This window comes from Ictalurus furcatus, chromosome 6 (genome assembly GCF_023375685.1).
Source record: "Ictalurus furcatus strain D&B chromosome 6, Billie_1.0, whole genome shotgun sequence".
Taxonomy (NCBI): Eukaryota; Metazoa; Chordata; class Actinopteri; order Siluriformes; family Ictaluridae; genus Ictalurus; species Ictalurus furcatus.
In genome coordinates this window covers 30,923,650-30,946,953 of record NC_071260.1, presented here as the reverse complement: position 1 = coordinate 30,946,953, position 23,304 = coordinate 30,923,650, and the positions used below count along the sequence as shown (strand labels likewise).

Genomic DNA, 23,304 nt, shown 5'->3' with positions numbered 1-23,304 from the left:
TGTTTTTAACGTTTTGTCATACTAAAAACATACATAGTGGGGCATGATTGAGTACGGCAGAGCAGCATCAAAAATAGCAAATATTAGGGCGGGGCAATTTGGCCATATCTGACTATTGGAGGGGGCGTGTCCTCCTCAATGTCTGTGCTGGTTACGGTCCTGACTAGGATGGCAAAAAACAAGAAAATGAAAACGATAAGGACATGAAACCAGAAATATATCCACAGCATTAGAGATTAAAATCAAGTCACACTGGGGAAAAAAAAAAAAAAAAAGGGGCCACGCCCAAAATGGCAAAAAAAATATTAGGCTTTTAATAGTCTTAACAACAGGAAATTAGCATAAATACATGGATTTCAATGATTATCATGATTTTACCTTTATACTAGTATATAAGTGAATGTCCCTGTTTCTAGATTCCCCAAAACAGTTCACTGCAGCAAAAGTAAACAAGCAAATGGTGGCACACGTGGTCTCAAGAGTGCATTTGTTTAATTCTTGCTAATTGTTTTCCCAATTTGGGCTTGGCCCGGTTTATTTTTGCCCTGGAGTGTACATGCAAACCGAAGCACTCAGAATTGAGGAGAAAACTAAACCAAAACAAATCAAAAGCATGTGGAGAACTAAGAAGCAAATGGCATGACATGCGAGCAGCACTCGCCTTGCTGGGAATCGCAACGCACGCTGTGAAGGTTAATTCATGACAACGACCCTGACCAGGATAAAGCGGCTACTGAAGCTGAATGAACGAATGAACGAAAGATTAAACCCCATTTTGCACCAGCACATTTCTTACACAGATTCATTTCTTTCCTTAGTAGTCAGAAGAAGCAATGTAGCTATAAAATGTCATTTGTGACACATTGAGGCACGGACTCCACAAGACCTGGGAAGGTGTGCTGGCACCAAGACCTTAGCGGCAGATCCTCTAAGTCCTGCAAGTTGAGAGTTGGGTCCTCTATGGATCGGATTTGATTGTCCAGAACATCACACAGACGCTCGATGGGATTGAGATTTGGAGGCCGAGTCAACACCTTGAAGTCTTTCTCATGTTCCTCAAAACGTTCCTGAACGATTTTTACAGTGTGACAGGGAGCATTATCCTGCTGAAAGAAACCACTGACGTTAGGGAATACCGTTGCTATGAAGAAGTCTACTCCGTCTGCAACCACGTTTAGGTAGGTGGTACGTTCACATGAATGCCAGGACCAAAGGTTTCCCAGAAGAATATTTCCCAGAGCATCACACTGCCTTCGCCAGCTCGCCTTCTTCCCATAGTGCACCTGGTGCCGCCTCTTCCCCAGGTAAGCGACGCACACACATAAGCACCCAGCCGTCCATGTGATGTAAAAGAACACATGATTTATCAGTCTGGGTCTCCTTCTTCCATTGCTCCATGGTCCAGTTCTGATGCTCACGTACCCATTGTAGGTGCTTTCGGCGTTGGACAGGGGGTCAGCGTGGGCACTCTTGCTGGTCTGTGGCTCAAACAGCCCCATATACACCAAGCTGTGACGCACTGTTTGTTCTGACACCTTTCTATCAGAGCCAGCATGAACTTTTACAGCAATTTGTGCTACAGTAGGTCTTCTGTGGGATCGGACCAGACGCTCCAGCCTTCACTCCTGCTGCATTTACGCTGCATTTACAACAAAACTTTGTTAAGGATACAATTATTAAGCCTGGAATCGGCTATTGTGTTCATATTTAGTGGACTATTAGGTGAAATACAAGTGCTTTTGTGGCTCAAAGTGCTCCAAGAACATGAGCGTGTAAATACCACTGTATGTACTGGTTCAGATCAGTCGCTGCTGGCTTTGGACCTTTAAGGTAAGCGTAAGCCCTCATTTTGTTGCAACACCCAGTTCGCATGCTGTTCGCTAACAATTTCATTCTTTTCTTTTAATAATATTGAAATCCTCCTCCTTTTTTTCTATGGTGGTCACGTTAACAACCTGACTGTGGGTCTTGAACATGCACGTTCGCCGTTGTTAAGCATGAAACCGTTCCAGACAACTCTGTCGCTGGAAAAGCGCCGTCAGATACCCCCTAGAAGTTTTTCTAGCAAAGCTGATGAAAATCGTAGGTCTAGCTTCGTACGAACGGCCATATTCATAGTTCAATGACGCATGTGTAGTGCGGAGCTAACAACTAAATTGTACGGTGCAATAAAATCCCAGAAATCACGAAGCATAGAGGGATAGCTAATGCTTTTGACAGGGATGAGAACTCTAAAATAAAAATTCTCTCGAAGTCCCTTGATTTTCACTTTATATGCCGGTGGAAAGATGAATTAGCGGATGCTAGTCGCAGCGGCTCAGTGGGTAAGGCTTTGAGTTATAGATCAGAAGGTAACGTGTTCAAATCCCAGCACTGCCAAGCTGCTATGGTGGGTCCTTGAGCAAGCCTGGTAACCTTCTGCTCAGTCCAAATGAGCTTTACAGACCAAATTAAATGTACAAGCCGTTTACTTCCAAATGTATAGTATATTACTAGAGACATACAGTAATATACTGTAGAAATAAGAGGAATGATCTGTAAATATATTAATATAATATATTAATATAAAACACTGTCTTAACAGTAAATGTTGTACAGTATAATTCATTATTATTATGATGATATTATTCGTTCATTATTTTATCAGTCAACAAATCGAAATAGTGAATTAAAAGCATTAAGTAAACACAATTAACTGTGCACAATACAGAAGAATAGAATAAATATTTTTCTTGGCCCGTCTAGTCACTTCCTGCAACTCTTAATCGTGTATATGTCATGTTTCACCCCACGTCTGCTTTCTTCGCCGTATTCCTAGTTGAAAATAATAAGATGCGCTGGGTCAAGTAGTATTTTCGAAGCTGCTGGATAATGAGGGTTGAAGCGATATTGTTAAATTAAACCAAAGTTGCAGTGAGGAACTTGATAATTACAACTAGAACTATTCATGAGGCTTTTTTTTTTTTTTGGCGCTATACAAGACACGTATCAGATATCCGTATTTTAGCCATTCTTTTTCATCTGTTTATGTTACATTGTATTACAGCAAAGAAGAGGAAAGTCATTTTGCTTCCTCCATCTGCATTTGCTGTACTCTGATTTATTATTTTTATTAATTGGCTTAAAGGCAAGTGTTTGTGTTTAATGACGGTGGTGAAATTGCTATTGTGTGTGAGTGTGTGTGTGAGTGTGTGTGTGTGTGTGTGTGTGTGTGTGTGTGTGTGTAAACCCCGTTGACCCTCTTTACACATCAGTGATCTGGTTAACAAGAGACCCCTGGGTCTGTCCCTCAACGCACTGCTGTATTGACGGCGATTTATTATTTAGTGAGCGTGTTCCTATTGAGCCACCCGCTTATACACTCACATACACACACAAGTGGCAGAAAAGAAAAGTACAATAAATAAAAAAATTTTTTTAAAAAGTCGCATGGCAGAGATGAAAGGAAGTAAAATGAAGTGAGTGAAAAAGGAAGAAGTCCTTCCTCGGGCGTTCCTCGGATTTCTGCCTTTTTTTTTTTTTTTTTCTTTTCTGGCTCTGCTTCAGTTTCGATCCCGTATTTGCAGAGCTCGAACTCACACTCATCGCTCCACCATAGCCTCAAGTCACCGCAACAATCGCAAGCCATGTTCCTTTCTAATGAAGTCTTCACTCTTCGGTAGCGTACGGTGACGCCATCGCCTTCAAGATCGAGTCTGATCGATCTGGATATGTGCATATCTCTGTGTTCTGTCTGCGTTTGGCCAGAACTCGACTCGGACACAGATTTGTAACCCACTCATAAAACTCGTGTCACGCTCAACCGCTACCTCATCCTCGCACACAGACTATCAGATACACCTTCTCTTCACATCATAAATAAACACCTGCACTGATCACGAGTCCTGTAACCTGTAGTGGCTTGTTTTCTATTTCTACAATGGGGGGAAAAAAAAGTGCAAGAGAAACTGAGTGATCGAGGGCGAATGAGGTCTTATCTACAAAGACCAGGTACAAAACTGGTGAAATCAGGTGCAACCAGGTTCAAAGAACAGAAAGAGAACGCACAAAGCACTGACACGGAATATTACGGCTAGGCTAACAAAGGTTCCGGAGCTCGCGGCATACTTCAAACGGGAACGTTTTTTTAAGCCGCTATGCAAAAAGATGCCTTTTGAACGTCATTTCAGTTTGTACCCCGTGGTGCGCGAACGCTTCTAAACACCTTCTTAACACCTTCTTAACCACCACCTCTTGTTCTGAGACATCCCGCCATCTGTGATCCAAATCAGACTCGGTTCCGTGCATCACTCGTGCAGTCCGAAGTGTTTGTTTCGTAGACCGTATGAAAGATGTCCTGTACAGTGCGTCACACGAACGAGTGTGCATCCTGTCGAACCGCCGTGGAGGACAAACCTGCAGTTGAAATGGACTTGAGATGTTTTCCATTTGATTTGCACATGATGTGCCAACTATTTTTATTGTAAACAACAACAACAACAAAAAGTATTAAATGTTAGTCACATGAGTATTCACCTGCTGGATCGATACATCTTAGAACCACCGGTGGTTGCAATTACAGCTACAAGTCATGGAGGATGTGGATGTTCTTTTCTGGCAAAATACCTCAAAGTGCACAAAGAGACTTGTTTTCAAGTCTTGCGACGGATTCTCAGTTCTGGTGGATTTTAATTGCATACAGACGGACTCCATTCAATTAATATTGCATTCTGATGGCAACTGGGTGTACTGGAACGACAGTAATTTATGGGTTTCACAGCAGTGGAGATCTTTTTTTCCACTTCAGTACCTTGGGCTATTTGGTATAAATTCATGACATGTTATCACAATTAAGTAAATTCAGTTCCTGCTTGTAACACTATAAATTGGGGGAAAGTTTAAGGCTTTTTGTGGTCTTAAGTATGTGATCTTATGTATACCGCTTATCCTTTTCAGGGTCACGGGGGAACCTGGAACCTATCCCAGGAAGCATCGGGCACAAGGCGGTGTACACCCTGGACGGGGTGCCAATCCATCACAGGGCTGTTATTTATTTATTTATTTATTTATTATTATTTATTTAAAAAACCCTCAAATATGACACCTCGTTCTCCATCTCTATTCGTTTTGGTGTACAAAATAAACCAACACTCCAACTGCCCGCCCTCTCTCTCTCTCTCTCTCTCTCTCTCTCTCTCGCTCTCTCTGCAGCATTAGTGCCGGTGAGACTTTGAGCTGTTTTTCGTATATTTGCTCCGTTTTAAAAGAATGCCGTGCAAAAGCAGCTCAAAATGAGTCTAATACGCAAAGTACGACGGTAAACGGCAGGTATAGGAATGAAACTAAGCTAAATTGTGTCTGATCTTTAATGAGAAATTGCGAAGTATATAAATAAAGTGGAAAAACAACCAAAAACAGTTTGTGGAAACAAGGAAGAAAGGAAAAAAATCTTATAAACGATTGCCCTGTTGCATAAGTGTGCATACGGGCTAACTCGGTCTTTCAGGGTGAGAGTCTATCAGCGTGGCATATCTTGACTTGGCAATAATATTTTCCCACTCTTTCTTGCAAAAACATTCTAGTAAGGGCATCTCCCGTGCACAGCCCACTTCAGGTCACCCCACAGGTTTTTACTTGGATTCAGGTCTGGGCTCTGGCTATAGGGCATTCGAAAACATTGATCTTCTTTTGGTTAAGCATATTCCTTTGTTGATTCCTTTATTGACACGTGAAGATTACGCACTAAAATGGACTGTTATTTGTAGATATTCGTGATTCCATCCACCTGGATAAAAGCCCCAGTTCTGGCTAAAGAAAAGCAGCCCTAAAGCATGATGCTGCCACCACCGTGCTTCACTGCAGAGATGGTGGTCTTTTGGTGATGTGCTTTATGTTGCCCTTTTGGAATTGGTCTCATCGGACCATGACACATTTTTCCACATGGTTTGGGGTGATTTAGTTGAGATTGGATATCTGTTGTGAGAAAGGGCGTCTGTGTAGACACCCTCCCCCATAACCCAGACATGTGAAGTATATGAGAGATTGTTGTCACATACAGAGAGTAATCGATATTTGTCAGATATTCCTGCAGCTCCTTTGATGTTAATGTGTCCTTTAATGCCTTGTCCTTTTATCAATTTCGGAGGGACGTCCTGTTCTTGGTAACGTCTCTGTAGTGCTCCATTTCCCCTATCTGTCGATGAACCTTTACGGTGTTCCGTGGTATATATATAACGATTTGGAAAATTCTTTGAAACCCCTGTCGTGATCAATACGTTTCAACAAGCGAGGTGCCGTGTATGTTTCGCCAGCTCTTTGCGGACCGTGGCTTCAGCAGTCAGACGAAACCACGTAGATGTTAAGAAAATCCTACAGAAACAGCTGGTCTTTATTCGGGGTTAATCAGAATAATTTCATGGACGATGGCTGTATGATAATTACTTTTGAACGTGAGGTTGAACGCGATTGGTCCATTCTGAACACAACCTCATCGCCGATTATAAAAGGGCGTGCACACTTATGCACCCAGGTTTTCGTGACCGTTCTTATTTTTCCATAAAACGTTTCTGATCGCGTCCCACTTAATTTTGACGTGGTATAATTTCGCACTGAGGGTGGGAGTTGCATTTTAACAGGGGTGTGTAGACTTTTTAGACCCGCTGTAGGCCTCTTGCACAATCTATACACAGCTTATATAACACACTGCAAAATTGGGAATATTATCCATTCTGTTCTCCCTAGCAGTGCAGACTGTTCTAGAAAGATGCACACCAAGTTCTCACATGGACAAGGACAAATTTTAGTGGGAAACACTTTTCAGATATCAGCAGAAAAGACGGCTAGTTTCTGGAACAGTTTAAGAATTGATCATCTGTTTTTTTTTTTTTTTTTTTTTTTTTAAAGCTACACCATATGTCTAAAAGAATGTGGACACCTGACCATCATACTGTAACATTAGGATTTTCCTTCACAGGAACTAAGAGGCCCAAACCTGTTCTAGCATGACAGTGCTCCTGTGCACAAAGCGAGGTCCATGAAGACAGGGTTTTCCAAGATTGGAATGGAAGATCTCGAGTGTCCTGCTCAGAGCCCTGACCTCAACCCCACTGAACACCTTTGAGATGAACTGGAACGCCGACTGCGCACCAGGCCTCCTCGTCCAACGTCGGTGTCCGACTTCACCAACGCTCTTGTAGCTGAATGAACACAAATCCCCGAAGCCATGCTCCAAAATCTAGCGGAAAGCCTTCTCAGAAGACTGGAGGGTATTATAACAGCAAAGTGAGGAAAAGCTTGGGAATATGATGTTCAACAAGAACATATCAGTGTGATGGTCAGACGTCTACATACTTTTAGACATATAACGTCGCACAATTAATTGTATGTTGACTGTATTGAAGCACTTCAGACTGATTTCAAGAGATTTCCATTGAGCCTGGTTTGTATTGTGTTTTGGTAATAGTAATGTTTTTTTTTTTCAGAATAGGACTGACATTTCCTTTATTCTAAAATAACATTTACACAGTAGTCTGACTTGTCGTACTGTAGTGTTGACAAGCCAGTACTTCAGACTGAACAAAGGACTTGTCTCTAACAGTACAAATACTTCAATATGCTCCTCAACCACAGTCAAACCATCACACATCAAACAGCCAATTAAATCTCTCCGTGGGTGACCATCTGTGTCTGGATCAAATGTCTAACTACTGCAATGATAGAAATGTTAGGGTATGCTGTCACAGGGGAGAGTCCAGGGAGACAGATGCACAGGCAGAACCTCTTTGTTCAACACAGAAAAAAAACAAGACAAGAAAATACTAAATATAAACAAACAGTGCATAAACCAGACGATAACAAATGTAATCAAACGAGAAATTTAAACAACCTGACTTTATTGCTCCAGCAACTGAGGAGAAAAACTAGAGAACTTAAATGGAGCACTAATCAAGCAGGGAAAATAACAAGCACATGGGTATGGTTACACAGGAAATGAGGTTGACAAGAGAAGAAATATTACATGGGGAACGAGGGTGCCCTCTAGTGGTCCAGAATGGAACTACCCCTGGGGGGCCATGACGGAGCCCCCCGACCTTAAGGCACAACTCCTGAAGCGCCACCAGTCAGAGGGACCCGAAGCAAGTCGGTGGGGAGCGACGACGATGAAACGAGGCGGAGTGACGTCCCCAGCCGAGCGAGGGGGAGGAGCGATGTTCCCTGCCGAGACGGGAGGCAGAGCGAAGTCCCCAGCCGAGACGGGAAGCGGAAAGACGTCCCCAGCCGAGACGGGAAGCGGAGCAACGTCCCCAGCTGAGACGGGCGGCAGAGCGAAGTCCCCAGCTGAGACGGGAGGCGGAGTGAAGTTCCCCGCTGAGCAATGGAGCAGCGATGTGCCACCAGCAGGGGTGGGTGGGAGGTTAAATCCACGACGCGACGGTCATAACGGGACCATGAAGCAGAGCGACATCCTCAGCAAGACAGGGAAACAGGCCGACGATCTCAGCAAGACACAGAGGCAGAGCCACGTCCTCAGCGGTAACCCGGAAGCCGAGCGATGTCTCCAGGGGAACACGGAAGCCCGAGTGACAATCTCGGCGGAACATGGAAGTCGAGCGGCGTCCTCGGCCAGGGCGGATGAGGGGGCCGACGATCTCAGTGGGGCACGGTGGGAGGGCAGCGGAGAGCCTCCAGCTCTGAGCTCAAACCCTCTCTTTGCTACTTTTATCCACAGTCACTTCCAACTGAGAGAGAATCAAATTCAAATGAGGAACGCAGTAGTTGAAGGTTCAGTGCCAAGACGAGTCTCTCTGGCAGTCCTGTGATTTGAACCTTCAACCTTCCAGTCACTAGTACGGAACCTTAACCGCTGAGATATAATTTGGAATCTCAGCAGGTCTGAAAGATCGGCAGTGTTTTAAAATGTTAGACACATCCATTGACTATAACGTTATAAATATCAGGGAGAAGATAAGAAAAGATAACATTTCACGTGGAACGATAATTAGAGCTAAGGTGCGTCCAAAAGCGCATACGTATGCACCATGCTACTCCATTTTGTAGCATAAATAGTGTGAGTAAGTGTGTTCACACTGAAAATTCCAACAAGAAGAAGTGCACTTCAAGTGAAAAAACAAAGTGTGGAACGTTGGACACTTCATGCCCTCAACGGTCACAGCTTTGCTTACGTAGCAGAAGAGGGGAGGGGCTACCAGGTGCTGACGCTGGCTCAAATTTGCTCAGAATCAAAAAAGGTCAGGTTGGGAATAAAAGGTAACGCTGACGTAAACACTAAAATGAAATAAATTTTCATTGGCTCTGTGTATTCTGCTGAAGTTAGCGCTCTTGCATTGCATGCATTTGATGTCATTTGCCACTGACTAGGAAACAGATTATACCTCTGGTTATTTAAAAAAAAACGTTAGTGTTCCATTTGAGACGATGCGACCCTTCTAAAATACACTACACAGTAAGGTGCATAGTGTAAGTGCATACTGTATAGTACGTCATTTGGGACACCACTATAGTGTGTTGAGATTTTTTTTTCCTCTCTTCTTCCACACCAGTCACCTCTGATGCTTTTAAACAGCACCTGCATCTTCACTGTTGGCAGGCTGGGCAGGTTCCTGTGCAAATGTGGTTTTTCATCTGCCCCGAGGCATGAAGAATTAGCCCTGGGCTTTAATTGTAATTTGTACGATCCTTTTTTTTTTTTTTTTGTCGATGGGTTAGAGTGAACTGGTTTTTGACTGTCATCCAATCTGGCAACCCATCAGGTAAGTCTATATCTGATCTACCTGATTTACATTGCACGTCTGCCACTTTCAGAAACACATACACGTAAGATTTTCCATTACTACCAAATCTGGATTACATACTGTATACATAATGATCTTTTTTCACCACGTACAGCGGCACTAAAAGAAAAAAGAAAAAAAAGTCAATATTTAAAACTGCTTCTCTCTCAACTAGGATGTTTGGCTTCAGTGCATCACTGCAGGTTTTGCATGTTCGCTTTGCATGCATGTGCTTTAACGTCTGGATTCTCTGGCATCCTCCCTTTTTTTTTTTTTTTTGCATACTTCTACTGTAGGTATGACCGAGTGTGAGTGTGTGTGAGGCTGTGCCATGGCCTGACATCCAATTCAGGGTGTACTCCTGCTGCATTCCCGAGCTGGCTCCACAGACCTGACCATGATTTTACTGAAGTTCTGACATCACTGCAGAATGTATATCTGAGGTGTGTTAGTTGTAATTAATGGGACTCTATATACATATGATATACGGTGTTCTGCAAAAGTATTGGAACAGCAAAGCCAGTTCTTTTGTTTTTGCTATACACTGAAGACATTTGGGTTTGAGATCAAGAGATGAATATGAGATGATAGATAAGAGTTTCAGCTTTCGTTTGCTAATATATTTACACCTAGACGTCTTAAACAACGTCGAACGTGGTGCCTTTGGTGGCAGACCTCCTCATTTTTAGGCGAGTAAAAATATAAGAATAGATAGTCATAAAATATGTCAATTTGGTTGCATATCCCTTGCTTGCAATAACTGGATGAAGTCTGTTGCATTTTTCGTTTGTGAAGCTTTCCCAGGTTTTTACTGCAGCTTCTTTCAGTAGTTGTTCGTTTCAGGGGGTTTCTCCCTTCAGTCTCTTCTGGAGGTGAAATGCTGCTCAGCTGGGTTAAGGTCTCGTGATTGACTGGTTCTACTTTTCCCCCCTGATGAAGTCCTGCGTTGGGTTTTGCTGCATGATGAAGTTCCTCCTGATTAATTCGGATGCATTTCTCTGTAAATTGTCAGACAGAATGTTCCTGTAATCTTCTGAGTCCATTCTGCTGCTACCATCATGAGTTCCATCATCAATAAAGATTAGTGAGAATGTTCCAGAAGCATCCATGCAAGCCCAAGCCATGACACTACCTCCACCATGCATGACTCATAAGATAAGCTTGTATGTTTTGGTTCGTTCTCCACACTTTGGACTTTCCATCACTTTAGTAGAGGTTAATCTCGGTTCCAGAACTCTCGTGGATCATCTCTGTATTTCTTTGCGAATTCCAGTCTGGCTTTCTGATTCTTACTGCTGATGAGTGGTTTACATCTTGTGGTTTGGCCTCACTAATTGTTCTCTCGAAGTCTTCTTCAAACACTGGATTGTGATACCTTCACCCCTGCCCTGTGGAGGTTGTCGGTGATGTCACTGACTGTTGTTTTGGTGTTTTTCTCCACAGCTCTCACAACGTTTCTGTCATCAACTGCTGTTGGGTTCCTTGGCCGACCCGTTCCATGCCTGGTTGTCAGTGGTTTCTTTCTTTTTCAGGACATTCCAGATTCTTGTATTGGCTATGCCCAGTACTTGTGCAAAGGCTCTGATCGATGTTTCCCTCTTTTCTCAGCTTCAAAATGGCTTGCTTTACTCCCATAGACAGCTCTCTGATCTTCATGTTGGTTTATCACCAAATGCAGTCTTCACATGTCAAACCTCGGGCTCAAACCAAGAGCAGACGTTCATAAGATATTAATTGTTCAATCAATCTAACAGGACACACCTGGGCAGCAAGAAACACCTACAAGTCCAAAATATGTTCCAATAATTTTGAGCACTTTTTTGGGAAAATGGGAGGGTTCCAACAAAAGGTGCCATGTTCTAAGTTGTTTAACACATCTACATGTAAATATCGGGAAATGAAAGCATCTCATATTCATCTTTTGATCTCAAACTCAGATGTCTTCAGTGTAAAGTAAATATATATATATATATATATATATATATATATATATATATATATATATATATATATATATATATATATATATATATAATTGGCCTTGCTGTTCCAATAGTGTCAGAGGGGACTTTACAAAAAAAACATCTTTATCAAGAAGGAGAGGAGGCTAAATAATCTGACACACACACACACACACACACACTCCATCTATTTATTTATTTATTTATTTAAATAGAAGCTGCAGTGTTTGTACCAAAGACCTGCTTTCATCATGGGGACCAGCCAGATGTCCCCACAACGTCAAAACTGTCAGATCTTCCTAGCCTTGTGGGGAAATTTGGTCTACAGCAAGACCACACACACACACACACACACACACACACACACACACACACACAAACACACACCCACAGCAGTACTATTCAGGAGAAATCACTGACGGTTCTGACAGTCTGTCAGCTCTCAGTAAAAGCGAAAGTGACAGCGTGAGGCCGGCCCAAGCTAAAACACTCCCAAACAGATTACTTGTCAGACGCCATCAGCAACCAAGAACACTGAAGTGTGACTCAATGTGTATGTGTGTGTATTCATCTAACTACGGGTTTGAATGTATTTGTGTATATGAAACATATAACGTCCTTGAGCAACAATAAAAACACAGCACATAATCCTCCATAGTGCTGAAGGCGGTACAGCGATTATTACACACTGGCAGGTAGGAGAAGTGTGACGTTTCCAAAAAACGTGACACCTGATCTCCATTAATGCAGTGCAACTACACGCTCACACCTTGCCCACACCGGAGAGAGAAAATGGAATTCCCACTTCTAGCAACAGATGTCCAATCAGTGTCTTCTCCTCTCCTATCGCCACTCAATAACTATTCTTCTCTCACGAGGCGATCAATCGGTGTCTGAGCAGGGGCCGTTCCCGCTCGCGTCGCAGTGACTGCAGACACCCCTCATTACATACCCGAGAGCTGATTCCCAAGACTCATAACAACCTTCATTATTGACAAGCCGACGAGAAATCGCTTTATTGTTTCAATCATTCAGCTATCCAACCGCATTTCTGTCTCTCCGGTGTTCTCGCACACAAATTTAATGGTGCGGGAGCACAAGCTGTTGTATAATGAGGGCTCTCCCACCGCATATTCTGCTCATTATACAGTATGCGCACACACACACACACACACACATATATCTATACACACATATATATATATATATATATATAAATATACGCACACACACACAGTCACATTATTGATACTGTACACACTAAAGTGGTCCCTCTGAAACTCCTGACCTGAAGAGCATTTCATTAGACTTGGAAAGCAATACTGTACATGGAACACACACACACACACACACACACACACACACACACACACACACAAATAAAGTTTGAGTTTTGGAATGGTTTTTTTTTTTTCGATATGAGTTGTATCACAATACTGTGGAAACAAAAATAAGCCAATAAACACTACTGGATGTTTAGGTAGTGAACAAGTGATAGCTATCGATGCGAGGAAAGGAAAGATTCTCGTCTGAAACGTAAAATAAAATAAACGACACCATTTTTTAATTTTTTTTTTATTTACGTACTTATTTTCCGTTGTGAAATAGCTGAATTTTTCACTGATGAAAAATCGATTTATTTTTTTTTTCCGTGTGTGTGTGTGTGTAACACGATCGGAGAAAATCATTACTATGGAAGCTTCATCATCAGCTACTGCAGTAAAACGTGCGCCGCTAATCTGGCAGAGCCGGAACTGTAACACGGCGAAGCAACGTGTGAAAGTAGTCGAGGTAATTACACAGGGTTCGGTGAGGTCGTTGAAAGGTTTTTCCCCGCGAGAAACAGGAGAAAATGTCTATCTGCTTGTTTCTTTTTCTCGTTACAAGTAAAAGGATTTATAAAGTTCGTCTTTGCTTAGCAGTTTCAGCGTTTTAACTCTTTTTCGCCTGAAAACGCAGCGCGTTGTTTTTGGCTAAGTTCGGGAGTATCCCTGGCAGAGGCAATTTCAGAAATGTTAGAGCTATTGTCCTATAAATTGTATTTGCTTGAGCAGCGCAGAAAATACCACTGCAGCAATCACTAAATAATGGCACTAAAAGCAAGGCTGTTCTGCCGCGCTGCACTAGAAGCTGCTCTGCAATTTGGTACAGAATTGAGGTAACTTTGCTGAATGATGGACGCACAGTAACAGGCCTATTTGGATCCAGCAACGTAAATCTAACATTCGTGCACTTGTCCATGAGCTTCTGCCAGTGATTGTACCACATGATGTGCAACAAGTCATTTACAAGGTTGGAGGGATTGCTAAACGTACAATAACTGGTCTCGCAAGTCTATTTTACTTTTATTTCACGGCATAGCCACGTCAGCTGCTGTTAACGATAGTTCTTCCATCCATCCCCCAGTGCTGTGGAAGAATAATTTCAGATAACGAGATTATATTGGTGAAAAGAGCGAGACTCAGTGTATATCAATACAAAGTTTTGGTATTCTTGCTATGAATGGCATTTTATTAGGAACACTTACACACACAATCGTGTGGCAGCAGTGAGACGCATAAAATCATGCAGATACGAGACAGCAGTTAAAGGTAAGGCTCACATCAACCGTCAGAATGAGGGGAAAAATATGATCTGTGATTTTAACGGTGGTATGATTGTCGGTGCCAGACGTGCTGGATTGAGTATTTCTATAACTGATGATCTCCTGGGATTTTCTCTAGAGTTTACTCAGAATGGTGCAATAAAGAAGAACATCCAGTGAGGGCAGTTCTGAGGACGGAGACGCCTTGTTGATGAGGGAGATCAGTGGAGAATGGACAGACTGGTTCGAGCTGACAGAAAGGCTACAGTAGCTCAGATAAACACTCTGTATAATTGTGGTGAGCAGAAAAGCATCTCAGAATGCACAACATGTCGGACCTTGAGGAGGATGGGCTACAACAGTAGAAGACCACGTCGGGTTCCTCTTCTCTCAGACAAGAACAGAAAGCTGAGGCTGCAGTGAGCACAGATTCACCAAAACTGGACAGGTGAAGACTGGAGAAACGTAGCCTGGTCTGATGGATCTCGATTTCTGCTGAGGAACACAGATGTTAGGGTCAGAATTTGGCACCAACAGCATGAATCCATGGACCCAACCTGCCTTGTGTTAACAGTCCAGGCTGGTGGAGGTGCTGTAATGGTGTGGGGAATGTTTTCTCCAAACACTTTAATATCAATCAATCATGGCTTGAATGCCACGGCCTATCTGAGTATCGTTCCTGAACATGTGCATCCCTTCATCACCACAATTTACCATCTTCTAATGGCTGTGATCATTCCCGCATGATACTGCACCATGTCCCAAAGCAAAACTCGTCTCAAACTGGTTTCACGAACATGACAATGAGTTCAGTGCTCTTCAGTGATCTTCCCAGTCGCCGGATCTGAATCCAGCAGATCACCTTTGGGATGTGGTAGAACGGGAGCATGAAAGTGCATCTGAAAAACCTGCAGGAATTGCGTGATGCAATCATGTCAACATGGACCAGAACCTCAAAGGAAGGTTTCCAACATCTTGTGGAATCCATGTCATGAAGAATCGAGTCTGTTTATAGAGCAAAGGGACTGGGACTACCCCGTATTAATATACTGTTCCTAATAAAGTGCTCAGTGAGGGTATTTAATCAACACTGAGTTGCCAATTAGATCAGTGTATCTAATAAACCAGTAACATAGTGTACTCTTCAAGAAAAAAAAACAAAAAAAAAAAAGGTTCTCGAGGGGTTTTAGATACAAACTTTAACGTATCTCCCAGTGGGACAACCAAAGAAAACGTAATAGTTCTAAATTTGAGCGTACATTTTTAAAAAAAATTATATTTATTCTGAGCGTTATATGATTTCTTCTGCTTTTATTTTCTCTTCTTATTATTATATTGCCACTCATATTAAATCCCTAGTTAATTCTTATTAAATGTGCTGAACAAAATACTTATTATTATTATTATTATTATTATTATTATTATTATTATTATTATACTCTATAATGATTTGACTGTTATATACATTAACAATAACCAAAAAAAAAAACTGGTAACTCAGTGTACAATACAGAATATTTTATAGACTACAGCATCTTATTACTCTATACATATCTGACTTGTTCCCTAAAGCCTTAAAACAGCAAACAGGCATCAGTTAAATTGTCATTTAATGCACAATCACATACTGAGAGTCATTTTGCTAATGGGCAGATTATGCTGTATCTAAATCCACGACCCTGACCAGGTAAAGAGGCAAAAGCCTGCCTCCATCGAAAAACATTCGCCGTCCTCTCTAAATATAGCCTAAGCCTATTTAGTTGCTCAATCTGCCAGCTAGATTCTTTTCTCACATGGACAGAGGCATCTGTGCACAGTAGGGAAACATTTCAATTGTCACCATTTAAATCTGCTACTTGTTTCACCAGACGTATTTCCGCAGACTTACATTTAAAAAGTTCAAATGATTAAAGAAGCCACTAATAACTTGTGATGCTGCAGGAATAGCCTGCAATCATATTACTGTCTTGTTCGCTTTGCTTCTAAATGACAGCAGCTTCACAGTTCATTTTCCATACTAAGCTATCTCTCTATCACTCGGCTCTGAACATCTGCACGGCTACAAATGAAGGCGAGGGGAAATGTGGTTATGTTGCAGATGTCAGGTGGTTAATTGGGTTTGCAAATAGTCAAAACGACATAGTCTGAGCTTTAAAGTTCCTAGGAGTATTGAAAGTGATACCCTTCAGAGCGCTGGACATTCATAATTTGAGTCTCCGACACCTTGCGGGAGTGGAGTTAGGTCTGTGCAGCAACAGATCACAGCGTGAACATAACACATTACCGGGCACTATTCAGGCCTCCAATTAAATAAATGAATAAATAAATAAATAAATAAATATAAATAACATTGACACTGTTGCACTGTGCACAAACAATCTCAAACAAAACAATTTAATATGCCCATTAGGAAATCCCAAATCTAGACCAGCCATCTTTGCAAACCTACTGTGATTCCAACACCTTGCTTATTAGAGAACAGCAGGCACTCAAAACAACGGGCAATTCGGTGCCATTTTCAAACTTATAATGGACAACAATGTTGTGAGCACATCCTTAACACAAATATGTCACATCCCATAATGCAAGGTTCTTGTCAGTACCAAGTACCAAAACATCTGAGTTTTAAAACTGTTGTCTTTTTAAGGTCAAGACTCTATTTAATGACCGTGGCAGTGGCTTGGTGGTTAAGACTCTGGGTTACTGAACGTCGGAGAAGGTCGGGGGTTCAAGCCCCAGCACTGCCTACCAAGCTGCCACTGTTGGGCCCTTGAGCACGGCCCTTAACCCTGTCTGCTCCAGGGGGCGCTGTATCATGGCTGATCCTGCGCTCTGACCCCAACTTCCTAACATGCTGGGGTATGTGAAGAAACTAATTTCACTCTGCTGTAATGTATACGTGATCAATAAAGACTCATTATCATTAAACACCCCGATTAATTACCATTTCCTTTTAGTGGGGTTAAAAAATCAAGGACGTTGATACACATGGTAGAATTCGAAAATCTAATTTGCCGAAACAAAAAATGGTGAACTGAGAAATATTTATGATTTTTTATTTTATTGGGAAAAACCTCGATCTAACCGAAAAAGCCAACTGTAGAACAAAAAATATATTTGTCTTACAGCCGAGACTAGCACTGAGTAGCGTCTAGCATATTAGTAGTGATGTTACTAGAAAGTGAGCTGTAGGACCAATCTAGGCTTGCAGTAACTGCTTCACTAAACACGTGCACTCGCTTTAATAAAATATTTGTTTAGATCCAATTTGGAATCTAAGCTTGGACAATACGTCCAAAATTAAATAGACTGGTTTAGGCTCCTAGAAGTGGCACAACAGAGGATGGCATACTCTCTCCCCTGTCAATCACAGGAATAAGAGCCAATCGTAGGCATCTGTCAGCTCATGTATGATAGCACTGTCCTCAAAGAGGAAGCATGTTTGAAACAGTATGGAGATTTTGGTCGATTTGGCACGTCTGGGACGAAGCATGTGTTAACTCTTCATGTGGTAGGGGACAGTTGGTTCGTGAATGAGATTTGGCAAGATTTTCGATATTTCATTGATAAACGATTGTTTATTATATATTTTTTTTAATCATATTTAATTGTCCATCCTTAATGCTCTATATCAGTGCTCTATACACCAACCCTGTTCCTGGAGATCTACCTTCCTGCAGGTTTCATCTCCAACCAAAATCTAACACTCTAACAATCTAATGTTAGTTGTTCAAGAACTTCATAAGGCAAAGATTAGATGGTCAGGTGGGACAACAGTGATAATTGTTGGAGCTAAAGTCTTTGGAAAGGTACTGTAGATCTCCAGGAACAGGGTTGGTGACCGCTGCTCTGTAGCCATAATTCATTCATTCATCATTCATTTTCAGTAACCGCTTTAACGGGATCATGGTGGATCTGGAGCCTCTAGACCTGTGAGACAGGAAAACACACTGAATGGGAAGTCACTTCAACACAGGGCACCATGCACACACATACACATTCACATTCACATTGGGGGCAGTGAAGGTCGGGGGTTCAAGCCCCAGCACTGCCAAGCTGCCACTGTTGGGCCCTTGAGCAAGGCCTTTAACCCTGTCTGCTCCAGGGGGCGCTGTATCATGTCTGACCCTGCGCTCTGACCCCAACTTCCTGACATGCTGGGGTATGCGAAGAAAAGAGAATTTCACTGTGCTGTAATGTATGCGTGATCAATAAAGACTCAATATCATGATCTATGGGAAATTTGTCTAAGCCAAACCACCTACAGTATGTGTATGTTGAAGTCCACACTGACAATCACCCAAGCTCAGAAACAAACCAAAGACCCTGGAGCTGTGTGGCAGCAGCTCTACCCTCACTTAACACAAGTCTGAATATAGAAAATTACGTCTGCATCTACAGTATCTTCTAAATCGAGGTGTCTTCAAACTTAAAATGGCCAGTAGCAGCTAAGGAAATGGCACGTGAAACCATTACATTGTTGTGTCAGTGATACTGGTTCTTAACGTCTTTTATTTATTTATTTACTCATTTATAATTACATCCCCTCTGTCATAGTGGTGCAGATAGGGTTACTGCCTCAGAGCTCCAGGATCCTGAGCTCAGGTTACTGTCTACATGTTGTTTCACATGTTCTCCCTGTATTGCCATGAGTTTCCTCCATGTTCTCCAGTTTCCTCCCAAAAACATACTGGTAAGTGTATCGGCTACACTAAGTGTGAATGTGTGTGTGTGTGTGTGTGTGTGCGCGCATGTTCGTGTGTATGGTGTCTCATCCGGGGTGTATTCCCACCTCACCTCACGCCTAGTGTTCCCGGAACAGGCTCCACCTCAGCCCTCACCAGGATCAAGCGGTTACTGAACGTGAGAGTAAAACCCCTCCTTAAAAAGGACATCAACAGCACAGCTGGATGCCACGGCAACAACCGGACGACCGATTTTTTTCCTTCAACGGACACATGCTAACGACGAAACCCTCAAAGACGTGTCCGATTACGTAAACCGAAACCCGTCATTTGTAATCCTTTGCGCCAACAATGCAACATCTGGACAATCGCGTGTACGAATGAAACGCCGTGATTGGCTGGTGAGTACGACCCCCTGAAACGGCACTCTCGCTCAATTAAAACCCCTTGAAATGAAAGTTTCTGAATCCGATTTTTTTTTCTTTTTCTTTTCTCCGGAGCGCTTCTTCCTTTTCGTTTTCACACACGCAGCGTCTGCAGCACGGTGGGCGAGAAGCGGTCGAGATCGGACAGACCGACGCGGATGTATGGAAATAAAAGAATACGCACTGTATATCAACGTGTCCGTTTCCCTTCGCATTTTATACTCTTAGGTCAGCAGCAGGGAGAAAAGAAAATGTGAAGAGCACAGGTTGCAGACAGATTTGATACTTTATATTCGTCCTGACACCAGAAATAGGAGGTTAGTGGAAGTCTGGTTAGAGCTTAAGAAGACAAATCGCTGTCCTTTGCAATAGCGGCTTTGGATGCAGCCTGAGATTCCTGCAGTGTTTGTGAGGCAGCTAATCCGGGTCGGACGTTTTTCTGATTTATTGCTAAAGGTTAGACGTAATGGTGATGCAATGGCCTTTGACTTACCACCGACCTGGAAAGGCTATGGTTTTATTATTCGCCTGATACAAGCTGACAGAATGCTGACTGGCAGTTTTCTGCCATACCGAGAGTTCAGGAAGATTTAAGAGGGTATTACGCATTTCCCAGGGTTTCGCAGCATCTGGCACAGGCCTTGATAATAGAAGATAAACGTCTAAGAGTAAAAGTTTGTTGCTTGCGTGATCATTCTTTGCCATGTGCTCGGTGCTGTTCTGGCGGTGGCTTTTTTTTTTTCCATGAGAACCATTTTTTAAGCTCCTGAATGACCTCCTGCGGTTCCCGCGCAGACCTACTGTAGAACAGCATCGAAACCGCAATGAGAAAAATCTCCATAGGATGAGATGCAGCAGCGAAATGCCTCGTAGGAACTACAGGACGAAGTCCCCGTACGCCACACTAAATAAGATGAAGCATCAGAGAGTACATCGAGGTCTTCTCTGTCATTCTGGAAACGTTCTCACCATTTGCAAGAATGTTCTGTGTAGAACCGTGACACCAAAAATATGGGTTGTACCGCACACGGACAGACATCAGAACAGGAAACAGGTCCGGTCTAAGTAGAAGGTTCTACACGCAGTGAAGGTTCTACCTGCCAAGTGTCACAAGGGCTTGCAATAATTCGAAAAATGAATATACTTCCTTACGTAGGAACGACTAAGCAGAATGTCTGGTTCAGCACAAAATAAAAAGGAGAAGAATGTATTTGGGTTTCATGACATTTTTGCGTATTTGCCTTTTCTCACATTAAAGCTAACCCGAATGTGACCTGAAACGAGATTAGAGCTCATTTAGTCTCACATTCCTAATTCGCTGTACAAACAGTAAACACGGCCAGTTTGGTTCGTTAAGAGGACACTTCGCAGGCTTTGGTGACGAAGATTTCTGAGCGTACTCTGCATCGTGAGCGCTGTTAAACGACCAGTTTTTAAAAAAAAAAACTAAAAAAAAAAATAAAACGAACCAGTAGCAACATGAGTCACGCGAACGGGGCTGCGGGACTGAATGCCTTCTTTACTGCAAGCAATCTCAACAAGCCGGTGGGGGGTGGGGGTGGGGGGTGGGGGGGGTAGCCGTTTTCCCGGTCTGAGTGACACTTCCGGTAAGAGGAGTCAATTATGCTGTCCAAACCAATTCCCTAAAGTTTCAATCTAATCCTCTTGGCTCTGGGTTTTATGAACTATCGAGACATAACCCGGCCTGAAGAATGGGTGCCTACGTTGAATCTGAGACTCAAGACTCGTCTTCATCCTGATTGGCGGGATAGTGCTGATAGTGCTGGTGTGTGTGTGGGGGGGTGATTTTATTTGTGTGTGTGTGTGTGTGAGAGAGAGAGAGAGAGAGAGAGAGAGAATGCGCATGAGTAATGGCAGAAATTCAATTCTTCATCATCTATCATGACTCTGAATCCCTCTCTCTCTCTCTCTCTCTCGCTCTCTCTCGACAGCTCTGACAATAAAGCCACAGTTTTTCTCCCCAGAGCACGGCCCTGCATTCTCCATTTATTAAGCGCTTATTAACATGTAGTAACATTTACAACGTCTGTGAACTCACCAATACTGGTCCAAACCAATGAAATAAAGGTAATGTGAAGAAAAGAAAAAAAAACATTCATGTTGTATTTGTTGCACTCGCTCTCTCTCTCTGTCTCTCTCTCTTACTGTCTATCTCTCTCTCTCTGTCTCTTTCTCTGTCTCTCTCTCTTACTGTCTATCTCTCTCTCTGTCTCTCGCTCTCTGTCTCTCTCTCTGTCTCTCTCTCTCTCTGTCTCTCGCTCTCTGTCTCTCTCTCTGTCTCTCTCTCTCTCTGTCTCTCGCTCTTACTGTCTATCTCTCTCTCTCTGTCTCTCTCTCTCTGTCTCTTGCTCTTACTGTCTATCTCTCTCTCTCTGTCTCTCTCTCTCTCTGTCTCTTGCTCTTACTGTCTATCTCTCTCTCTGTCTCTCTCTCTCTCTGTCTCTCGCTCTTACTGTTTATCTCTCTCTCTGCCTATCTATCTCTCTGTCTGTCTGTCTGTCTCTCTCTGTCTCTCTTTCTCTCTGTCTATCACTCTCTGTCTCTCTCTCTGTCTATCTCTCTCAGTCTATCTCTCTCTCTTTGCCTATCTAGCTCTCTCTCTGTCTGTCTCTCTCTGTCTATCTTTCTCTGTCTCTCTCTCTGTCTATCTCTCTCTCTCTGTCTCTCTCTCTCTCTCTCTCTCTCTCTGTCTCTCTCTCTCAGTCTATCTCTCTCTCTCTCTCTGTCTCTCTCTCGGTCTCTCTCTCTAAAGACAGAGACTGCAGTGTGTGTGTGTGTGTGTGTGTGTGTGTGTGTGTGTGTGTATGGAGCTCGTGCCATCCCAGCGGGTTCAACTCTTCTGACTGCCAGCCTCGCACCTCGCACCGCCGGAGCCCTGAGCCGCTTTTCTTTCTCGGCGACACTGAACACATTTCCGCATCCACATTCCACCCGTGTGCGTCTCCTCATGATGCAGAACCAAACCACAGAAACATCCCAGCGCCCGTCTTTCTTACCCCCCGAAGTGCCATGTTGGCTCGGAGGTGAACTGATGGATTCACACCGCCATCTGATCGGTAGGAATGCAGTAAATGAGCCATCAGTTCTGCAGCGATACTGCGCTTACCCACGCTCTGATTCTGCATGGCAACCTCCTTCCGCCCACGACACCACACACTTACCATCTCAAACCCTCAAACCAGCGCATCTACCATCCGACCGTCCAACACTCTATCAGACAATATCTGATAACGCTGTGCGCGGTTATGGCACTTTTTATTTTACGCACAGGAGTCGGATCTGCTCGCCCACGCTGCATCACCTCCGCACAGGCTGCACTTCAAACTTTGTCACACACACACACACACACACACACACACACACATTTCAGCTTACCGTCAGCTTTCTGCCCCAAACCGGTGCGCCTCAGTTGCTGTAAGACCCGGTGACAGAGCTGTAGCGCATCACAGCAAATTGTTTCTCGTGTAAGTGGAGAACAACAGCCGCAGAATCAGCCATCCACACGGAAAGCCGAGCTTCTGCTCGAGTTCATTCCAGCGTAAAAAGCCGCAGAATCGCCAAGTAAAACGTGTATTTAAACGTCTCGGCGTTTAGAGATGCCTGAGACTTTAGGACAGAGACAGAGAGAGAGACAGTCAAGTAAGACCGGTTGGTGATTGTATAACGGCGGACTCTCTCCCAGCTCACCGCCGGTTAGTTTGGTAAAGCTGATCTCGTGCGTCCCGGGTGGAAAAGAACGAGATGTGACGGCAGAAATGGAGTATCCCGAGGCAAAGAGCTCCTCGTGCCGGGTTTTTCCCTGCGAGCTGCGACGCGTGCCGAGCGCGCACACTGCTGCCTCTCTGATGGCGCTACAGA

The 23,304-nt window shown here is 43.2% G+C and overlaps 1 protein-coding gene across 2 annotated transcripts in view; it reads right to left on the bottom strand.

Moving 5' to 3' along the window:
- Window positions 1-23,304, bottom strand: part of il1rapl1a (interleukin 1 receptor accessory protein-like 1a) — a 124,203-nt gene that overhangs the window by 100,803 nt on the left and 96 nt on the right. For both annotated transcript variants that reach the window (XM_053627634.1, XM_053627635.1), the window contains exon 1: window positions 22,822-23,304. This exon is cut by the window's right edge. The gene's annotated coding sequence lies outside the window, so the exon portion shown is untranslated. The remainder of the gene's footprint in view (window positions 1-22,821) is intronic.